Genomic DNA, 22250 nt, shown 5'->3' on the forward strand with positions numbered 1-22250 from the left:
GACCCCTCTCACATGTGGTGGTTCCCCCTGCCTGTTTTTTGTCAGTAGGGATATATGCAGGTCCTATTCCCAGCAAGTCAAGACCAGAGTCTGGACAGAAGTCTCCAGTGTCACATGCCTGGCTTGTGCGGGGCTCCAGATGTGCAGGAAGAGCTAGTGGTGGTGGCAACGTGCCGTTTTCCTCCTGTGGTAGGTTCTTCCTTGTAGAGTACCTGCAAGTTAAGGAAACAAAGGCAACACCCAACCCTAACTTGCTGTCTCCCTCAGCTGGCTAACTCCCTGGGCTACACTAGCGGGGGGAGGTTCGCACTAAGATACTTCAACTTCAGCTATGCAAATAGCGTAGCTGAAGTTGCGTATCTTAGTTAGACTTACCTGTCTGTCCTCACGGCGGCGAGTTGACCGCCGCAGCTCCCCCGTCGACTCCGCTTACTCCTCTTGCCGAGGTGGAGTACGGGCGTCGATTCGGGGATGGATTTATTGCGTCTAGATGAGACGCGATAAATCGATACACGATACATCGAACACTACCCGCCGATCCAGCAGCTAGTACAGACATACCCTTTGTGACGTTGTGCAATCTATATGGTTTTATAAAAACACGATAATAAGTGAATATAATGTAACTGGGATATGCTTCATGCAAAAGGTCTCTTGTATCATTACAAAGCTCATAATCTACTGAGTGTGATCATCCTATTTGTAGAAATGTACCACTCTTGTATCTAAAACTAGAAATATAAAAAATAACTCTGAGGGCCTATTGTAATTATGTAAAGTGTGGGCCATTAAGGATGGTTTGGAATCTTGATGACTCCCGTTGTCTGCAGATGGCTGTATTTACCTAAAAAGAACAGGAGTACTTGTGGCACCTTAGAGACTAACAAATTTATTAGAGCATAAGCTTTCGTGGACTACAACCCACTTCTTCGGATGTTAGTCTCTAAGGTGCCACAAGTACTCCTGTTCTTTTTGCGGATACAGACTAACACGGCTGCTACTCTGAAACCTGTATTTACCTGTGAGTCTTCCTGTATATGTGTGTGCTGGCAAGTGAGTAATGAAGTCTTGCAGTGACATGTGATCATGTCACCTGAACTGGAATCCATCTTTAACCTGGTGCTTTTCCAGTGGGGGGGGGTGGAAACCCAGAGGGACAAAGGGTTCCCGCCTTATGCAAAAGATATATAAAGGGGTGGAAGAGAACAAGGGGGTGAGAGGAGCCATCATGAAGAATCCCTTAGCTATCACCTGAGCTGCAACAAGAGCTGTACCCGGGGAAAGAATTGTGCCCAGGCCTGGAAGGTGTCCAGTCTGAGAAAAAACTTACCGAAGCATCTCTGAGGGTGAGATTATCTGTATTCAGTTTGATTAGGCATAGATTTACGCATTTTATTTTATTTTGCTTGGTGACTTACTTTGTTCTGTCTGTTACTACTTGGAACCACTTAAATCCCATTTTCTGTATTTAATAAAATCACTTTTTATTTAGTAATATACTCAGAGTATGTATTAATACCTGAGGGAGCAAACAACTGTGCATATCTCTCTATCGGTGTGATAGAGGACGAACAATGTGAGTTTGCCCTGCATAAGCTTTATGCAGGGTAAAATGGATTTATTTGGGTTTAGACCCCATTGGGAGTTGGGCATCTGAGTGCTAAAGACAAGCACACTACTGTGAGCTGTTTTCAGGTAAACTTGCAGTTTTGGGACAAGTGATTCAGACCCTGAGTCTGTGTCTGGAGCCAGACGGGAGTGTCTGGCTCAGCAAGACAGGGTGCTGGAGTCCTGAGCTGGCAGGGAAAACAGAAGCGGGGTAGTCTTTGCCCATCGGGTGGCAGCTCCCAAGGGGGTTTCTGTGATCCAACCCGTCACACCCTTAGTCTCCCTGCTGCCATTGTCTTACCAGCCACAGGAAGCCTATATGCTTTTTAAAGATTGGGCCCCACACACAGTTGGAATGGGTGATTCAACCCCTGTCAATCATCCACTCTAATCACTACCCTATTCAATAACAAACTGCATTGATCTCATTTCAAAGGACCCCTTGCTAGAAAGCAGGGGCTGACACACCTAACTACAGGGCAGTCTAGCCCAGATTTCAAAACCCAGCAACCACTGTGGAGTCCTACCAAGTTCTCAGCACAGAAAGTGCTTCTCTTTTGCCCCCCTCCCAAAAGTTGATCAATTATACAATAGAAGTGCCCTAGAGATACTATCCAGCAGCTTAACTTCCTTAATCTCCCAGCTGTCTTTGACTCACCAGCCACATGTCTAGCAGTGCAGAAAATAGGGGTCTGGACTATTAGATAAGTGAAGGCTAATATAAAAGTAAGTAGAAACAAATGTTTACAGCACACAAGTCTCATGAATCCCAGATCAATCTCTGTTCCTCTATATATGGTGGGCCTGATCCTGAAAGTTCCTGAGCACTTCCTGCAAGCTGCTGAAGGCCCTCCACTCCCATTGATTTCATCTGGGCATTGAATGGGCTCGGCACCTTATAGAATTGGGCCTTGTAGTAGTAATGGATACCTAGGTAACTTAACATTACCAAGTACAAAAGGACAAAAATGTCTCTGTTACTCTGGTGTACAGCTTTGCTCTAGGAAGTTCCTTCTCAGGAAGTGTTGATTCCCACTGCGTAACTTCAGATGGACTGAGACAAGAGCTAGGGAGTCTGTAAGGCCAGGGAGAAGGAAGTTTTAGTGATCTATACAGGAGGTGAGCAGGGGTTGGATGACTACAGTCTTAGTCTGTAATGGCGGTCAGACAGGTCAGTGACTGCCTGTCAGAACAGCTGGAACTAAAACCTATTGCACTGTTTGTGGTGCACACCTGATAACATTTTCCTGCTTCCCCCAGCGTTAATCTTGAAGGGTTTATAAAATGCACCAGTACTAAGTGTTCCTTTTTTCCAGTTAAGGATCTTCTCCAAGTTCCCCAGCAGGACTTGGCAGCTCTTCCAGCACTAATCATCTTGCTCTGAGGGTGGCTCTTGGGCTTTTGGAGTTCTGCCTCAATTAACTAGCTGAGTACAAATGCTTGCCACAACTTTCTGAAGGTGAAATCACTTGAGGCCCTCTGTTCCACTTAAATCCCATATTGGGGGCTAGAGGGAGAGGCTCCAGTGGAGCCTCATAGAGGATGCCTGCTGTGTGTTGTAGGAATTATTGCATAGCTCTCTAGTGTGTACGGAGGAACACAGCAAGAGGAATATGTTGGCAGACGATCATTCCTGTCACATGGATCCAGTGGCCCTAATATTCTGCACACGTGGTGAGTAATGTACATGGGGCATTGGTTGCAGATACTGTTCCAAACCACATGGTGGAGTACACGTTGTGGAATGGAAAGAAATGCACTGGCTCCACATTGTGCATTTCCCCAGTGTTACCAACTCATGATCTTACTGCAAGTCTTGTAATATTTGGTGTTTACCTTAAAATGCCAGCTCTTGGAGACAAGTGATTAGATGAGAATCTCAGCTTTCATTTAAAAAGAAAAGTAAATTTCTAACTCACGGATAAAGAAGAGTCTGAAAATTGTGAGCCAAGTGAACCCTGAAGACTCAAGCCAGATCTGTACTAGAAAAAATTTGCCAATATAGCTGTACCACAAATCTAGATGCAGCTTATATTGTCAGTCCTTTTGTCAGCGTAGCTTCTACGGGTTCCCTAAGTGAAAAAAGTTATACTGGTAGAAGAGTGCTTTTGGTGGTGTAACTGCATCTATATTTGGGCATTTGCTGGTATAGAAATGTTGCAAAAAAATCAGTCACACCTCTTGGGGCACATGACTGTACTGGCCAAAGTTTCTAGTTTAGACTTGGCTTCAAATGCTTGGAGCTGGCAGTACTGCTAAACATATTTCACCTGCATATAGCTTGCTTCCTTGGCCTTTCTGTGTTTAATGCGACTTATACCCTAAATGAGGTGCTCCTAAAATATTTTATTGCACATACTTAGTGTTGCATTTGCAAATATTAATACCGCTATTTCCCCCACAGTTTAGTAAAGCATGTACAGCTCTTCTCATGAACACTTATGTGGAAAATTTGAATTTCTGAGATCAGACTTTTTGCTATTTCTGTGAAAAGCAAGTGGTGTTTAATAAACACCAAAACAAAAGAATGGGGAATAATTACATTCACTCAAGAGGAGCTGAAAGGATTTTGCTGAAATTTTCCAGACGTTTCCCCTTCCAGCAGAGACCAAGTGCAGAAAAATTTCAGCTCAAATGATGCAAGATTTAGAAAGTTCAGATGACATGAAAGCGGTTTTGCAATCTTTAATGTGACTTCTATAATTATAATTGCATAATCTTTTGCTTTAGAAGAGATAGTATAAACTGATTAGAAATTGGGTTACAGTCCTCTCACAATAGTACAATAATCAGCCATTCCTTTTGGAAGACAAGCCCAGTACTGGACTGTCCTAATGTGAAAGATATTTTTGCAGACCAGTGTCCAGTTTCCATATTGTTGCAAAGGCGCAAGAGGGTAGTGGAATGATGCTGTTATATCAACTCATTGCATGTAATATATTTAATGTCATATAATATCTTAATGGAAAATTAAGTGTTTTTGCAGCTTTGGAATTATGATAATTATAGGTTATAGTGGCACTTTTCTTTGTCCTTCGTTTATAGTCTGCTGCTTGTTTTTCACTTTTCCTCATTTGAAATTAAGTTCCTTTGCAAACCTTACCTGAGATTGACTACACACCCTTTCATTTAAAAAAAAAAAAAAAAAAAAAAATTTCCCCAGTACTTCAGCTGTTTCTGAACACCTGCCTTAAAGGGAGTGTTGTACATGTCTCACTTGCATCCCTCATTGCAACAGTGAGTGGTTGATTTCTTTGATGCATGAAATGACGTATCTTGCAAATAACAGGCTTTCATGTGTCTAGTTTCATGTTGCAAGAGAGGTTGGGGGGGGGGAAGCTGTCATTTATGTGAGTCAAATTTGTTATGAAGCTACTGCAGGGAGGGTTTTATTCTAAATGTGTCCATTCCAGGTTTATTTTCAACTTTGAACTTTGCTTCACTGCTAAAATACTGAACTCTGTCTAAACTGAACACATGAATGCTACCTGTTGTCACTTAAAATCTGAACTGTTATCTGGAGTCATTAAATAATTTTGTAGTACACCTGGGTGTGGTGATCTGCCCCATCTCGTGGCACTGAGACCACTTAGACTAATGCAGGGGTGGGCGAACTTTTTGGGCCAAGGGCCACATCTGGGTGGGGAAATCGTATGTAGGGCAGGGGGTTGGGGTGTGTGAGGGAGTGTGGGGTGCGGCAGGGGGCTCAAGGCAGGGGGTTGGGGGTGGGGTACAGGAGGGGTTCGGACTCTGGCCTGGTGCCGCTTACCTCAAGCAGCTCCAGGGTAGCAGCAGTGCGCACTGGGGCCAGGGCAGGCTGCCTGCACATCTGCCCTGTCCCCAGCCCCATGACACTCCCAGAAGCACTGCGGCCCCTGGGGGAGAGGGGGCAGAGAGCTCTGCGTGTGCTGCCCTTGCTTCGCCTCCAGGTACCTCCCCAAAGCTCCCATTGGCTGCAGTTCCCCCTTCCTGGCCAATGGAACTGTGCGGGGCGGGGCCTGGAGGCAAGGCACAGAGCCCTCTGCCCCCCGCTCGGGGGCTGCAGGGATGTGGTGCCAGCAGCACTGCAGGCAGGATCCAAAGCCCTGAGGGGCTGGATCCGGCCTTTGGGCTGTAATTTGCCCACCCCTGGACTAATGAGTCTGCTCTACAGTCTTAGCTAAGAGCCATATGGCTTTTAGCTCAAGCAGTAGAGGCTCATGCACTAAGCTCCAGACATCCCACGTTCGATCCTGTCTGCTGATGACGGGCATTACAGTATATCTAAATGGTTTCCCCCACGCGCACAGTTCTTGCTCCATAGTGCCACCAGCCATTCCACTTACTGAACCAAAATGTTAGTAATATATGGCACTGCCAATGTTCAAAGAACTTGTACACCTGATAACATACTGTATACAGGATAAGAAACCAATCATGAAATGCCTGTCTCAATGAACTTGCAATGCAAGGTCTCAATTTTTCGTTCTATAGGGTTAGAGGGGTTCTCAAGACAAATTATTTAGTGGCCTCAGACTGCGGCCACCAACTCTTGCTTGTTACTGTTCTCACACTTTCCCTAAAATACCTAATTAGCTTTAGGAAAAACAAATAAATATACATGTCCAAATCATTGTAATGTATTTATTACTAGCTAGTACGTCTGTTGTGAAAAGTGATATTAATAAACATACAAGTATCACTTTTCACAACAGACTTACTCAGCCCCTGCAAGCCTGGGGACAAATTAAACTCTGGTTGAGCATAAGAGTGGCCATACTGGCTCAGACCAATATGGGGGAGGCACCAGGGTGGGCACTGGGGGTGGGTAGCCAGGGTAGGCACTAGGAGGATTGGAGCCTGAGGCTAGAGCCCAAAGGCCCAGGGTCAGACCTTGCCTCCTTTCCACCCCAGGACTGAAGCCCAAACCCTGAGTCCCACTGCCCCTTGGAAAGTGGGGACCACACCGGCTGCCTGATTGTCCAGTGTTGTGCCCCAGGTATCTCCAGAGGGAGTCAGGGCCCATTCCATTGCGCCTCTCCTGCTCTTGCAATCACAGCCCGGGGGTGGGGTCGTGAGGTGTCAGTTTCCACCCCAAATCTCGCTTTGCCCCCAGTATTTATAATGGTGTTAAATATATTTGTGTGTTTAATTTATGGGGGGGGGGGGGGGGGAGGTTGCACTCAGAGGCTTGCTATGTGAAAGGGGTCACCAGTACAAAAGTTTGAGAACCATTGTTCTAGAGACAATATTAAGACTAGAGAATTTAGATCTTACAGACTTTTATGCTGAATCATATATGCTTTTGCATTTTCTTATCTTCCCTATTGCCACTTTCCCACACGGGCCTTTAATATTATATTTATGGTGTATATTAGTTTGCTACTTTTTACTATCCTGCTCTTTAGTGTCTAATGAATTTGTCATCATAAACCTACTTCAGCATATTCTCTACTGGATTTCATTTGTTTGTTAGGAAGATGATAAAATACACGTAGTATCTGATGAGAAACAGTCAAAAGAAAAAAGTCTTATTCATTTATATCATGTAATGGCAGACAGCTAAAAAGTGACAAGTTTTTAAAGTGCTTATATACAGATGCTAGAAATGCAATAAGATGGGTGAACCGGGCACTCCTACTGATCATCAGACTCCCAGAGCCTTCACTCAGAAGAGGGGGCAGGGATCTGGCTTTGACAGGGAGTGGGCATGGGGGATGCAATCCGTACCAGGGTTGTGGGGGAGCTCCCTGCATTAACTCCGTTTTCTGCATGACCTGAGACAAAGCATTAATCAGGATGCTGAGGGGCTGGCGATCATATTTTCCCATATCATCCCCTAAATTCACTAGCTCCTTCCAAATCATGTTCCTAAGGGTCTCCTTGGGTTGGCGCTGCCCAGGGTTGTGGGAGATGGGGGAATTAAGATTAGGAGGGTGCCTGGCAGAGTGAGGACCATTATTTGTAAATGTGATAGCCTGCATGGGCTCTGAGGTAGTCTTTTTGCTGACTTGTCTTTTTAAGATACCAGTTTCTCGCAGCAAATCTCCTGCCTGTTTGATTTTTGCCACTAGTTCACTCCAGGTTAGGTGTTCTAAATCCACAGTCCCCATGGTCAATTTTGTCTGAGAATTTAGTCCTGCATAAGTGCTCTGTACTAATTTGTGTCCCTGATACTGGAAAGTGATAATCCCATTCTCTTCTGCATGGGATAATGAATCAGAGAGGGCTGCCAGCATTTTCTTTCGAATTAGGTAAGCTTCTGGGGCCACTCCTGGTTTCTGCTCTTCCATTATATACTGTTTCTTAAGGGAAGACGCAGGCAGTAATATTTTAAGAGCACTTATCGTCCATTCCCAGGGTCCAGTGGCAGTCCACTCCCAAGGACCTATGCCATCTGCATCACAAGGAGAGGCGCATAACTGAGCCAATTGGGTTAAGTCCATGCCATCAGCAGAGGGGTACATTTGCCAAACATGGGCCAGCCATGCAATGGCTGTGTCACGGTTCAGTGGCCCCAGTCTCTCAGCAATAGCCTTGGCTTGACTAGAAGACCATCTTACTACATCTGTGACCAGCTCTGTTGTGGGAAGATCAGCTCCTGCAACTATGCACTTAACCTCCCTTGTGGAAATGGGCAACATTATGCCTGTGTGGCCAATCAGGGTTAAATGGGTTTTGGGGGACAGCAGCAGGGGGTATCTTTATTTTCCCAGGGGGCTCTAAATCACAATCCTCTCTCAACCTTACAGCTGCTACCACCCCCTTATGGGCACTAAGTTGGGCACACAATTTACTAATTTTTGCCTCACACTCCTGATGGTCTGCTGCTGCCTTTGCTGCCCTGTTCTCTTCTGCCAAGAAGCGAGTTGCTGCTCTTGCTTCTTCTAACAGAACTTTTGTGTGTGTTAACTCTTTTCTATACTGTTCTGCATTCCTGCTTGCCTTGTCTCTCTCCTCTTGTATATCTCTGAGTACAGTCACCATTCTGAGCTTTTCTGCTATCAATTCACACCCGTCTGTCTCACATTTATTCAAACGTTGTTGTAACTGCTTTTTCTCAAGCTCTAATTCCTGCCCTCTCTTTACCATTTCAACCATGTCCAGACATGCATAAAATAATGCCCAGGCAGCAGCTGCATCCTTTGCACAACCACATGGCTTAAAGGTTGTGCAATGTTGTTCAAAGCTCAGACTAGCTTCTGTCAGGGGATTCTCACCCTTAAAACACCCCCTTTCCCAGGGGCATTTCCCCTTTTTTATTACCCATCTCTCTAACCTGTTGGTTTGCTCCTGTCTCAAGAGAACAGCAAAAAGGTCTTTTTCAGCCATCTTTATTTCCTTATTTCACTAATGATCCCCACCAACAGATCTTTCTAACACCTTTACTTTGAAGGCACTACTCTTAACTCCTTATTTCACAGTTCTACAGGTATTCTAAGCACAATTCTTAACAGAAGTTTACCAAATAGTGTATGAGAGAGAGAGAAAGAGACCTTGCTAAAGGAGCTTGGTCTGAAAAAAGAACAGAAAGAAAGCTTACTCAGGTCTGTGCCTCAGTTTCTCCACTCCGCAGCAACTACTCAACAATTACCACGTGATTCGGGTCACATTCTGCCCGCATTCTCCACCAATTTGTTACCAGATGTGCCCATTACCTTGGGGTATGCTCATTTATTCGGGTTACTCCTCTGGGGAAAGGGGTTCTGTAATCCTGTCAATGTACTGCTTGTGTCACTTGTGTTTACATATGGAGCTCTACTTCTCCCTTCTGCAAGTCCCCTCCCAATGGAGCTATCCTGCAGGACTTAGGGTCTCTAGGGCTGGGTTACTCCCACCCCAGAACCGGGTGAACACCCACACACCCACACGTACATTAACAGCAAGTCTGAGCGGACTGGGTCAATCAGCACTGTCAAGCTGACCCTTGTATGTCTCTGGACTCACTGGGCTGAAGGAAGCAGCACTTTCAAACTCTCTCTCCTTATATGCCCCTGGGCTCCATGGACTGGGTCAAGCGCACTTTCAAGCTGTTACCCTTATGCGTCGCAAATTCAGCACGTCCCTATCCCCGCTCCCCCAACACAATTGTAACCTACTCGATGAGCAAACCCCACAGTATTTTGGGCGCTGCAGGGATCTTTAGCTTAGGTAAAAGAAGCACTGCTGTAGAGTGAATGGGGGAAGCTAAAAACACAAACGAGTAAAGTTCAGCAAGAGAGCGAGAGAAGCAACCAACTTAACCATAGAAGTTATTTATTGAATAATAGTGATAACTACACAAGGAGGACAAAACCAACATAACATACATGATTAAAGGCTAATACTTAAGGTTGACAGGAAAACAGAGAGAGAGAGAAAGAAAGAAAGGGGTCTTACTGCTCCCTTAGGCTGCTTCAGTATTTGGATATCAATTAAGGATTCTTTACTAAAATTGGTCTGATAACTGCTGAGCTGGGTGTGTGTGCAGGCGTAGGTTCCTTAGCATCTGGAGCAGAGATTCCCAGGAAGCAGTGTTTCCCTGCTTTTTCTGGTCCCAGAATTCAGTGTGGTTCTCTGTTCTCCATTCTGTATGTAAATTGAGATATCTTCCTGTCCCATCTTTCATGCAGATGAGGATAGGGGAGTTGTCTCTACTCTTCATTCTGTATGCTAATGGAGATGTCTTAATCTTGTCACCCTTGTCAGGAGGGGTCTAGGTGTGTCTCCCAACGCCCTTCACTGCTCTCTGCAAATTTTCTTCCTCTGATGGGTTTTGGTTTAAGCAGAGGCTGCAGGGAGGGTGGTGTCTTTCATGAGTCAGGCTGGATACTGCACCCTGGTTCTCCAAGAACACAGAGGTATCTGGTATCCAGGAACTACACAAAAATGAGGAAGTTAGCTAAACAGAAATTAAAAGGTACAGTGCCAAAAGTGAAATTCCTGCAATCTCCGTGGAAACTTTTTAAAGACACAATAATAGAGGGTCAACTTAAATGTATACCCCAAATTAAAAAACATAGGAAGAGAACCAAAAAATAGTCACCGTGGCTAAACAACAAAGTAAAAAAAGCAGTCAGAGGCAAAAAGGCATCCTTTAAAAAGTGGAAGTTAAATCCTAATGAGGAAAATAGAAAGTAGTGTAAACTCTGGCAAATGAAGTGTAAAAATATAATTAGGAAGGCCAAAAAAGAATTTGAAGAACAGCTAGCCAAAGACTCAATGTAACAGCAAAAAATTTTTTTTGGTACATCAGAAACAGGAAGTCTGCTAAACAACTAGTGGGGCCATTGGACGATTGAGATGCTAAAGGAACACTCAAGGACGATAAGGCCATTTCACCGAAACTAAATGAATTCTTTGCATCGGTCTTCATGGTTGAGGATGTGAGGGAGATTCCCAAACCTGAGCCATTCTTTTTAGGTGACAGATCTGAGGAACTGTCCCAGATTGAGTGTCATTAGAGAAGGTTTTGGAACAAATTGATAAACTAAACAGTAATAAGTCACCAGGACCAGATGGTATTCACCCAAGAGTTCTGAAGGAACTCAAATGTGAAGTTGCAGAACTACTAACTGTAGTCTGTAACCTATCATTTAAATCAGCTTCTGTACCAAATGACTGGAGGATAGTTGGCTAATGTGGTGCCAAATTTTAAAAAGGGTTCCAGAGGTGACCCCAGCAATTACAGGCTGGTAAGCCTGACTTCAGTACTGGGCAAACTGGTTGAAACTATAGTAAAGAACAAAATTGTCAGACATATAAATGAACATAATTTGTTGGGGAATAGTCAACATGGTTTTTGTAAAGGGAAATCGTGCCTCACTAATCTATTAGAATTCTTTGAGGGGGTCAACAAGCATGTGGACAAGGGGGATCCAGTGGATATAGTGTGCTTTTCAGAAAGCTTTTGAGAAGGTCCCTCACCAAAGGCTCTTAAGCAAAGTAAGCAGTCATGGGATAAGAAGGAAGGTTCTCTCATGGATTGGTAACTGGTTAAAAGATAGGAAACAAAGGGTAGGAATAAATGGTCAGTTTTCAGAATGGATAGAGGTAAATAGTGGTGTCCCCCAGGGGTCTGTACTGGGCCCAGTCCTATTGAACATATTCATAAATGATCTGGAAAAAGGGGATAAACAGTAAGGTGGCAAAATTTGCAGATGATAGAAAACTACGCAAGATAGTTAAGTCCTAGGCAGACTGCAAAGAGCTACAAAAGGATCTCTCAAAACTGGGTGACTAGGCAACAAAATGGCAGATGAAATTCAGTGTTGATAAACGCAACGTAATGCGCATTGGAAAACACAATCCCAGCTATACTTATAGCCTCTGTTTACTAGAAGCTGGGAAGGGCGACAGGGGATAGATTACTTGATGATTACCTGTTTGTTCCTTCTGGGGCACCTGGCATTAGCCACTGTTGGAAGACAGGATACTGGGCTAGATGGACCTTTAGTCAGACCCAGTATGGCTGTTCTTATGTTCTTACCCAGATTTCAAAATGGTACTAAAATATACACTGAAGGCCTGAGCAAAAGACCATTCAAGTTGATATGAATGGTCCATTTACTTGAATGAACTTTGATTGGGCCCTTAAACATATAGCTCACCCTGAACTGCCTGTGGATAGAGGCCAAGTTATTAACAAAATTACTATTTTTATTGTGGTAGCACCTAGGAGCTCCAGTCATGGACCAGGACCCCATGGTGCTAGGTGCTGTACAACAGTAGTTCTCAACCAGGGGTATGTGTACCCCTGGGGTAAGCAGAGGTCTTCCATGGGGGATTTGACTCATCTAGATCAGGGGTTTTCAAACTATGGGTCGCTGCTCCGCAGGGTTAGCCACTGGTGGACTGGAGATGCTTTGTTTACCTGTGGCGTCCACCGGTATGGCTGATCGCAGCTCTCAATGGCTGCGGTTCGCCGTTCCCAGCCAATGGGAGCTGCGAGAAGTGGCGGCTTGGCCCAAGCTGCTTCCTGCAACTCCCATTGGCCGGGAACAGCGAACCATGGCCACTGAGAGCTGCGATCGGCCATACTTGCGGACGCTGCAGGTAAACAAAGTGTCTCCAGTCTGCCAGTGGCTAACCCTGCAGAGCCGTGACCCACAGTTTGAAAACCCCTAATCTAGATATTTGCCTAATTTTACAACAGGCTACATAAAAAGCACTAGCGAAGTCAGTAAAAACTAAAATTTCATACAGACGACTTGTTTATACTGTTCTATATACTATACACTGAAACGTAAGGACAATATTTATATTCCAATTGATTTATAATTATATGGTAAAAATGAGAAGCATTTTTTTTCAGTAATAGTGTGCTGTGGCACTTTTGTATTTTTATGTCTGATTTTTATAAGCAAGTAGTTAAGTGATGTGAAACTTGGGGGTACTCAAGACAAATCAGACTCTTGGAAGGGGTAGAGTAGTCTGGAAAGGTTGAGAGCCGCTGCTGTACAACCACAGAACAAAAAAGACAGTTCCTGCCCCTAAAGAGCTGGGACCACATATACCGTTTTCCAAATACATCACTCTATTGCTTTCTTTCTTAAATATGAATAGACTGGACTCTCCAATAAATTATGTGTATATGTTCCTGGAAAGGCTGATTGCCAGTGCAAGAGACACAGGAACAATCTGTTAGTCAAGATGTGCCGGCCAGAGCAGTTGGCTGGTAGCAGTTTTATGTAGGTCGCATTTTTAACAAACAGGAGGAGTGGAGAGTGGGAAATTTTATAGGAGAGGCATATCTGTGATTAAGTGAATAGCCCACCTGATGTCAGTATTCCTTCCCAGAAATTAGAGCCAAGAAAGAATCTTATCAGCAAAACTATTAGAGCTGTTTGCTCTGCCACAGCTGCGCTACCCGGGGTGGGGGTGGAGTCTGTACCAGCTGGTCAGAGATTAATCTGGTTCAGAAGACCAGCTGTGTTCAGTTCAGTTTCAAGATTGTCAGTTCAAGTCTGAAGGGTTTTAGGATTAAAAAGCAAACGGGGAAAAAAAAAACCCACCCCAAACCCAGCCCTAATTTCCCCCCATGACTGTTAAAACAACAACAACAAACACAGAAACTGGGCCCTAGGAGGGAGAGCAGCAAACCTGGCCTCTAGGGCAGGCAGCAGCACCAGACAGTGGACAATTAAAAATAAAATCTGCCTCCTCTTTAACTGCAAAAAGAGGATGGGGAACAGCAAGAAAGAAATGTAGGAAGGCACCAAGAGAGTAACAGTTCAACAGAAAGAATGAGGAGTACTTGTGGCACCTTAGAGACTAACACATTTATTTGGGCATAAGCTTTCGTGGGCTAAAACCCACTTCATCGGATGCTTGCAGTGGAAAATACAGTAGGAAGATATATACACAGAGAATGTGAAAAAATGGGTGTTGCCATACCAACTATAAGGAGACTAATGAATTAAGGTGGGCTATTAGCAGCAGGAGAAAAAAAAAAAACTTTTGTAGTGATAATCAGGATGGCCCATTTCCAACAGTTGACAAGAAGGTGTGAGTAACAGTAGGTGAAAAAATTAGCAGGGGAAACAGTTTTACTTTGTGTAATGACCCATCCACTCCAACTCTTTATTCAAGCCCAATTTAATGGTGCCCAGTTTGCAAATTAATTTCAATTCTGCACTTTCTCGTTGGAGTCGGTTTTTGAAGTTTTTTTTGTTGGAGAATTGCGACTTTTAAGTCTGTAATTGAGTGACCAGGGAGGTTGAAGTGTTCTCCGGCTGGTTTTTGAATGTTATAATTCTTGATGTCTGATTTGTGTCCATTTATTCTTTTGCATAGAGACTGTCTGGTTTGGCCAATGTACATGGCAGAGGGGCATTGCTGGCACATGATGGCATATATCACATTGGTAGATGTGCAGGTGAATGAGCCTCTGATGGTGTGGCTGATGTGATTAGGTCCTATGATGGTGTCCCTTGAATAGATATGTGGACAGAGTTCGCAATGGGCTTTGTTGCAAGGATAGGATCCTGGATTAGTGTTTTTGTTGTGTGGTGTGTGGTTGCTGGTGAGTATTTGCTTCAGGTTGGGGGGCTGTCTGTAAGCGAGGACTGGCCTGTCTCCCAAGATCTGTGAGAATGAGGGATCGTCCTTCAAGATAGGTTGTAGATCATTGATGATGCGTTGGAGACATTTTAGTTGGGGGCTGAAGGTGACGGCTAGTGGTGTTCTGTTACTTTCTTTATTGTGTCTATCCTGGAGTAGGTGACTTCTGGGTATTCTTCTGGTTCTGTCAATCTGTTTCTTCACTTCAGCAGTTGGGTATTGTAGTTTTAAGAACGCTTGATAGAGATCTTGTAGGTGTTTGTCTCTGAGGGATTGGAGCAAATGCAGTTGTATCTTAGAGCTTGGTTGTAGATAATGGATCGTGTGGTGTGGTCTGGATGAAAGCTGGAGGCATGTAGGTAAGTATAGCGGTCAGTAGGTTTCCGGTATAGGGTGGTGTTTATGTGACCATCGTTTATTAGCACTGTAGTGTCCAGGAAGTGGATCTCTTGTGTGGACTGGTCCAGGCTGAGGTTGATGGTGGGATGGAAATTTGTTGAAATCATGGTGGAATTCCTTGAGGGCTTCTCTTCCATGGGTCCAGATGATGATGTCATCAATGTAGTGCAAGTAGAGTAGGGGTGTTAGGGGATGAGAGCTGAGGAAGCGTTGTTCTAAGTCAGCCATAAAAATGTTGACATACTGTGGGGCCATGCGGGTATCCAAGGATCTCCATGGTCATTAGACAGTTTGCCCATTGTTAAGGCCTGAGCCTGCACTCTTTGCTAAGGGTTTGACTTTGTTCCTTTAGCCTTAGTGGTTAGCTGATATTCAGGGCCTTTCCATTAGGAGGAGAAATGGCTGATTTGAGTCAGGTATATTCCTTGGTGCAATTCTGTTTGTTTACAAAGAACATTTACAAAGTCCTGTTTCCCTGAACACAGTAGAAACAAATAGCAGGCGGTTTCCTTGCTCATAATTTCCAAGTCTCTACCTCCAATTAAACCTGTGCCCAAGGAGCTTTGTCTCTCTGCTCCCTTTCAGGGCCATGCTATGACTGCTTCTGTTGCTGTTTGCTGACTTTTTTTTTTTTTCTTTCTTTCTGCCTCTCTTGCGCACATAACTTGCCAAACAATCTACTGACCCCTCTCCCCATGTTTGCAACCAAGGAATCTCTCAGCCCACACATGGACAGTAGCTTCCCCCTGTTACCAGCTATCTCATTACATAAAAGAGCTTAATTGCTCCATTGAATGTGAAAGGAGACTGTGTAGGGTGAGGGAGCATTTCAGGGAAGATAATGCCTTTCCCTTGCGTACCCAGCTTCTCCAGTGGTGTGATGATGGTAGGGGAATGGAAATGGAATAGTATTATGAAGGCAGCTGACCCCTTTTCAGATGGGGCTCCTCCATGTGCTACTCCCTGGGGGATGATCTGCACTATAATTATTGGAGCATGGTTCTAATTAATTTCACATAGATGGGCACTATTTTATCTAAATTCAACAGACTCATTAAGGCTTTAATGCCCGCTCCTTAAATGAATTGCATGCTGCCGCATCATAGATGCCCAAACCAAATAATCTATAGTACTGTATTTTATTTTCTGTTTATGCCTCTTCTTTACAACAAACTCTCTTGTTTGTAAATCAAGCAGACAAATTAAAATAAGATTCATGAACCACCTTGTTAGCAATTCAGATTTATTATTCTAGATCTTGGTACATACCCGCTCTGGACCTTTGAATGTTAAGATTTGCAATAAACCTATTAAATACATACAAGGGTGTAACTGAAATTAGGAACCCGGTTTCAATAATATTTTATTGGAGTCTGCATTTTACATAATCAAACTTTAATTGGCTTCTTAACAAATGCACAGCTGTGATTTGATCTCCGATACATGCATTCTTCTTTTAATTGGGTTATATGTTGTTCTTGACTTCTTGTTAAAATATGATAGGAAAGATAACAACATGGCTGAGCCAGTATAATGCAGAAGACACTCCTTGAAAAAATGTTTATTAGAGCAGTAGGTTAAGTGTCAAGATTTTTCTTTTGTTCTGCAGTGTAATGGGTGCAATACATACAGTAACCTGCAAATGCTATCTTTTCTCACCTGAGGGAGCTAGTTCTTAGCATTTTTTGCTACTATGTGAGCTAGCTTGAATTAGCTGAATACTGTGACTGCCAGAAACAAAGACGCTACTAATGTGCAAATCTGATTGTGACGTTCCCCTCTGGTGTTATCTGTACCAGTGATCTTCTAGGTCACCCCTATCTTTGCTTCTGGGAGCCAGCCTTACCCTGCTGTGCTATGAGAACCCCCACTCCTGGGCTGTTCACACACAGCCTCTGGCATCTAAGCTGCTCCTTGGTTTGTGCAACCAAATGACACTAGCCAATATCTCCGGTCCCAGACACAACCCTAGGAACCTCTGTCTTGCAGTGTCCAGTTATGCCTGCTGGATGCTGCAAGCTTATATGAGTTCGTCAATTTAACAAAGAAATTGATATGCACCAGGCTTGTTATCCCAAGGGGAGTCTCTGACACACTTCAAACCAAACGCACTGCTTCAGGTAGAATAAACAAACAGATTTATTAACTACAAAAATAGATGCCTTGATGAGGGGTGAACTGACTCTCTGCTTCTAGAGAGTTTTTGCCTAGGCCTGCGTTAAGCCATGAGGGCACATTTTCCGCCTCATAACTATATAAATGAAATTACAACCTATAACGTTACTACAACATTACTATAACAACAATTACTATAACATTACCATAACAACAATGCTCAGTACATCATGAGCCTTCCGAAGACACCGACATGACAAACTTTGCATTAGGTACCAAGCAATCATATTATAAGGATGAACATGGGAGTGCTGGGTGTTCCCCTGAGGTACAGGACGTCACACCTCTCCCCTTAGTTTACTGCAAGAGGGTTAGTCACTGACTATCTCAAAGGCAGTGTGCCCTGGGTCCTCTTTCCTGGACAGGGTGTCTGCTACCAGGTTTTCCCTTCCCTTTAAGTGTATAATTTTCCATGTCAAATTCCTGCAGGATAAGGATCCAGCGCAAAAGTTTGGAGTTTGTGCCTTTGGTTCTGTTTAACCATACCAAGGGTGAATGGTCTGTCAAGGATCCTAAATTTTCTATTAAAGAGATAGGGCCTCAACTGTTTAGCTGCCCGCACCATAGCATAACATTCCTTTTCAATGACAGAGTAATTTTGTTCCGTTGGTGACTGCTTTTTATTCAAGAAGGCAATTGGGTGTTTTTTGTTACCTTCCCCTGTCTGCATCAGTACAGCACCCACCCTGATGTCTGAGGCATCTGTACATAGCTCAAATGTTTTTTCGAAGTCAGGACTGGCTAGTATGGGTTTTCCAGACAAGATTGTCTTTATCGTATCAAAACCCTTTTGGCATGCTTCTGACCAAACCACCTTATTGGGTTGGTGCTTTTTACACAAGTTTGTAATTGGGGACACAATGTCGCTGAACCCACACACAAACCTTCTGTAGTAGTTTGCCAGACGGAAAAATGATTGAACCTGTCTTTTAGTTTGGGGCATGGCCAATTTACAATGGCTTCCACTTTAAGGGGATCAGGGATATCTGTCCCCCTCCAATCCAATGTCCCAAATAAGGCACTCTGGCTGCTCCTATTTTGCACTTGTATTGATCACCTTTTAAGTACATTTTAGATATTGTATTGAGGTGATTGTAGCAAGTTATGGTGATTACACCATAAATATATATCGCTGGGCAAATTACACTCAACAGTTACTTAAATTCCTTGCATATGCAAATAAGAAGCCATTCAATTCATGCTTTCCTCTCTATAGGTGGCACCAACAATTTCTTCATTAAGGGGCCCCTTTCCTTTACAATGACATTTTCCATCTTAAAATGTGGCGATCATGAGTCGACATGTTTGTGAAATGTGTTTCATTAAGAAAACCACTGAGCACTCAGTCAACTATTCATTTACTTTAAAAATGTTCCCAAATGGCAATGAATTGGTGTCCCAGGTTTAGAAATGTGACCAGTCAACAATTTGGCCCCAGGGTCAGGGTCTCTAAGTGACTGTGCATTTGTATAAACTTGTCTGAGGGTTGAATCAGGTTTGGGGGAAAAAAAATCAGTAAATTCTGTGTCCTTGATTTAGTTCAAGAAGCTACACCTAGAAAAAAGATTTCCCTCCACAACACAGACAAGGAACCAGAAAAAGCGGGCACCAAAACCTGAGAATCATTAATCCATGCACAAAATTTACAATCTAAATGCTTTCCACAATACTTTGATAGGAAAACAAGGTTGGAGTCTCGAACAACATTTGAAGAGATGCTGGCATATACTGTTTAATTTTAAATACTTAAAGTACTCAATATACTGTCACTGAGAACTAACAAAAAAAATTAGTGCAGGTTTTGTAGGACTGATAGAAAGATAATGTTTCATGTTCTTGTGCTCCCTGTGCTGGTTATGTTTTTGCCAGGGACTATTGTTCCGAGAGCATTGCCCACTCCTTTAGATTGCTAATAATAAGTAGCTTTGGTAGTAACATTACAAAACAGCACTGGAAATCTTTGTATTCTTATTTCATGTGTGGACAAATAAAATGTATTGTGATGCATCTAGCTCTCTGAAGTTAAGATAGTGCCACTTAGTTACTAGCCAAAATTTTCAAAAATAGGAGCCCAAAGTTAAGCTCTGAAGGTGAGATTTTCAAGAGTGTCTCAGTGACCTACAATCCTAACAGCACTCTTCAAAATCCCCTGATTAGGTGCTTAAACAGGGACTTAGGAGCCCAACTTTAGACTCTTATCTTTGAAGGTTTGACTACAAATTTTTTTTCTTTAAAATTGTTTTTAGTTCTGAGTCACAGCCATATGACCCAAACCCCTTAGTTTAGCTGCAGGATAGGTACAATAAAGTGCAAGCCTCTGAATGCCATCCCATCAATATGTGCCTCAACTCAGCCCTGAAGAAACCAGCTCCAGCATTTAATTTTCTATGGTCCATTCAATACGTGGTCTTTCTGCTGAGACTACAGGCAAGGCTGTGCATCATTGTTAATTATGGGTATTGCAGTCAAACACTTGTGGGTGGCCCGTGTCAACTGACTGGGGCTCAGGCTACAAGGCTGTAAACTTGCGACGCTGGGGCTGGAGTCTGAGCTCTGGGATCCTACAAGGTAGGAGGGGCCCTGAGCCCAACCACCAACACTGCAATTTGACAGCCCCGCAGCCTGAGCCCTGAGTCAGCTGACGTAGGCCAGCCAAAGGTGTGTGACTGAGGTCTAGACATACCATGTGATGACAGTTTTTACTAAGATATACATTTCTGCCTGTTCAATGGGACCTATTCTGAGACCATGATCTTTTCGCATAGATAAATTGTAATTTAATAATCCCTTTTATCAGAGGTGAGGTTTTTGCTTTGTTTTAAAAGACCTGGATTGGTCTTGCTATTCACTGCCTCCTATATTTGCAACTTTGGAGTTTCTGAGTACAGCCATGCTTAAGTCCTTTTAATCTTAGCTCAAAAACATTTTATGAAAGGCTAAACCCAGTGAGCTGGCTGTGTATGGAGGGAGGCACTGGCATGCAGGAGGGAGGGACATAGGGCCACTAGTGGTGCAAGGCAAAGGAGCCACATTGCTGAAAATTACATAAACAATCAGTAAAGGAAAAACATTGGGTAGAAGAAGAGTGATTGGGGAGGGTGACTAGCTCACCTAAAGCAGTTTGTGAGTCTGAATGTACTAATGTATGGAATATCACACAAAGGTGAGTGGTGTATCGAACTGACTGAAGTGTCAGGACAGAAATGTTGTACTTTTAACCAATATACAATATAGTTTACCTGTTTTGCAATAGCCTGTATGATGATTTACACATTGCTTAAGCTGATCATCAAGATAAATTCCCATGTAAAGGTGTTGCAATTTTTCACATGTGAGGTGGCGCTTCCGCTGCCCCCCTTTCTCTGGGCCAGGCACATCATGGGGGCCTGGCACATCACTGCAAGCTGATTGAAAGAAGTATGCAGTGTTGCTCTGCTTAAATATAATGAACTATAAAATTTGTTCCAGGTATAGCATGGTGCTCAAAATAAAGCATAGACTATATAGATCAGTCTGACTGTCTTAGGGGTGCTGCTCTGGTACTGGTCAGGGATGGTTCTGGCTAATCTCAGTAGGAGTGGGGTGTGTGTGTGTGTGTATGTATTTCAAAGACTCAAGACTGCTGTTTCATTGCTGCAGATTTCTTGGATAAACCATACTACGCATCCAGGACCGTTTCCACTTTTCACGCGCTTTACTACTTTTTCGGGGAGCTCACTTCAGTGCCAATTTCCCACTTTCTTATAAATGCTGTTTGGGTTGCATAGGTTTTCAAAGGCACAGTACTTTGACTAGAAAGCTAATGCTGAAATGGATTTCGGGGTCCGGGATATGGATTAACAATGTAAACTCAATAGCAACTATTAGGTGTCAAAGGGCATATTTTTCTATATTTTTTAATAAAGATCCTTTGGACAACAAGGACTGGGCCTAATGGGATCTGAGTTGATCAGATTCATCCAGATACAAAATGATTTACGTGCAGGGAGTGTTTAATATTTATTTGATTTTTGACCACTCTACTCATGAGAAAGCACCATCACAGTGAAAACCGGGACTAGGTGCAGAAATCAATATACTGTTGATAATAGTGGATTTACTATACCTGGGTTTTCTGATATGTTTTTTTTCCATATGAGATGTCGCCATGGGGTTTTTAAATTTAGATATATTTGTCAAAACCCCCTCTCTCCAAAATCTCAGGTGTTCCTTCATCATTAAAGCATGGCTGAATAGAGCAATGCACTGAGTCCCCACAGCAAGTCTAGGTGACGTCTATGGAGGAGTTGTGACTTTTAATCCTCTTGTCAGAATAAAAGGGTAAAAAGATCAACAATTTACTAGCATTCAGATGGGTCATGGGGAGGGCAGACTTCCCTGGCATCTGCATGAATGTCTTCCTCTCCTACATTATTTACCTGGGCAACATATCCTGTACATCAGGCAGGTGACTAATAACTAAGAGTACAGCCCTGGTGGTTACATACCTCCATTAGGTTTGAACCTCCTCCTTTTCACAGATAGTCTTTCATCATAAGCCTTTCAGCATCTATGTCTCCAGTAAATGCTAATATTCTGGGACGCCAATATCTTTTTGATGTTGCACAACTTGCTGCAGTGAGAGATCTAAAGTACCGATACAAGCTTTTTCCTCAGGCAGCCAGAGGAAGTGGGTGATGTTCCCTCTCATCTTTTTAATCTTTTAACTGTACCTATATAACTTCAGGAGGTACCAATTTGTTTTATGCTTTCTGCTGAGCTTAGCGTTTGCTGTGTTTTGTGTCCAAAATCCAACGTGTGCTCATTACTTTGATATACATTTCACCTACAATTTCTCTTCCTCGCTGCTTGCTTTAAATCTGAAAGTCTGACTCGAGGTGAGTAATTCTCACCTCAATGTGACTGAAATAAGACCTCTCTGACATTGGGCATCTCTGACACTGGGCAGACTTGTGCCTCCCTTGTGCTGCCACTCACCACTGCTCATGCTACTGCAGCTACACTTCTATTTTAGTGTAGCTCAATGAGAGCGAGTGTGCGTCTGCTTG

Source organism: Malaclemys terrapin, chromosome 9 (assembly GCF_027887155.1).
Source record: "Malaclemys terrapin pileata isolate rMalTer1 chromosome 9, rMalTer1.hap1, whole genome shotgun sequence".
Lineage (NCBI taxonomy): Eukaryota > Metazoa > Chordata > Testudines > Emydidae > Malaclemys > Malaclemys terrapin.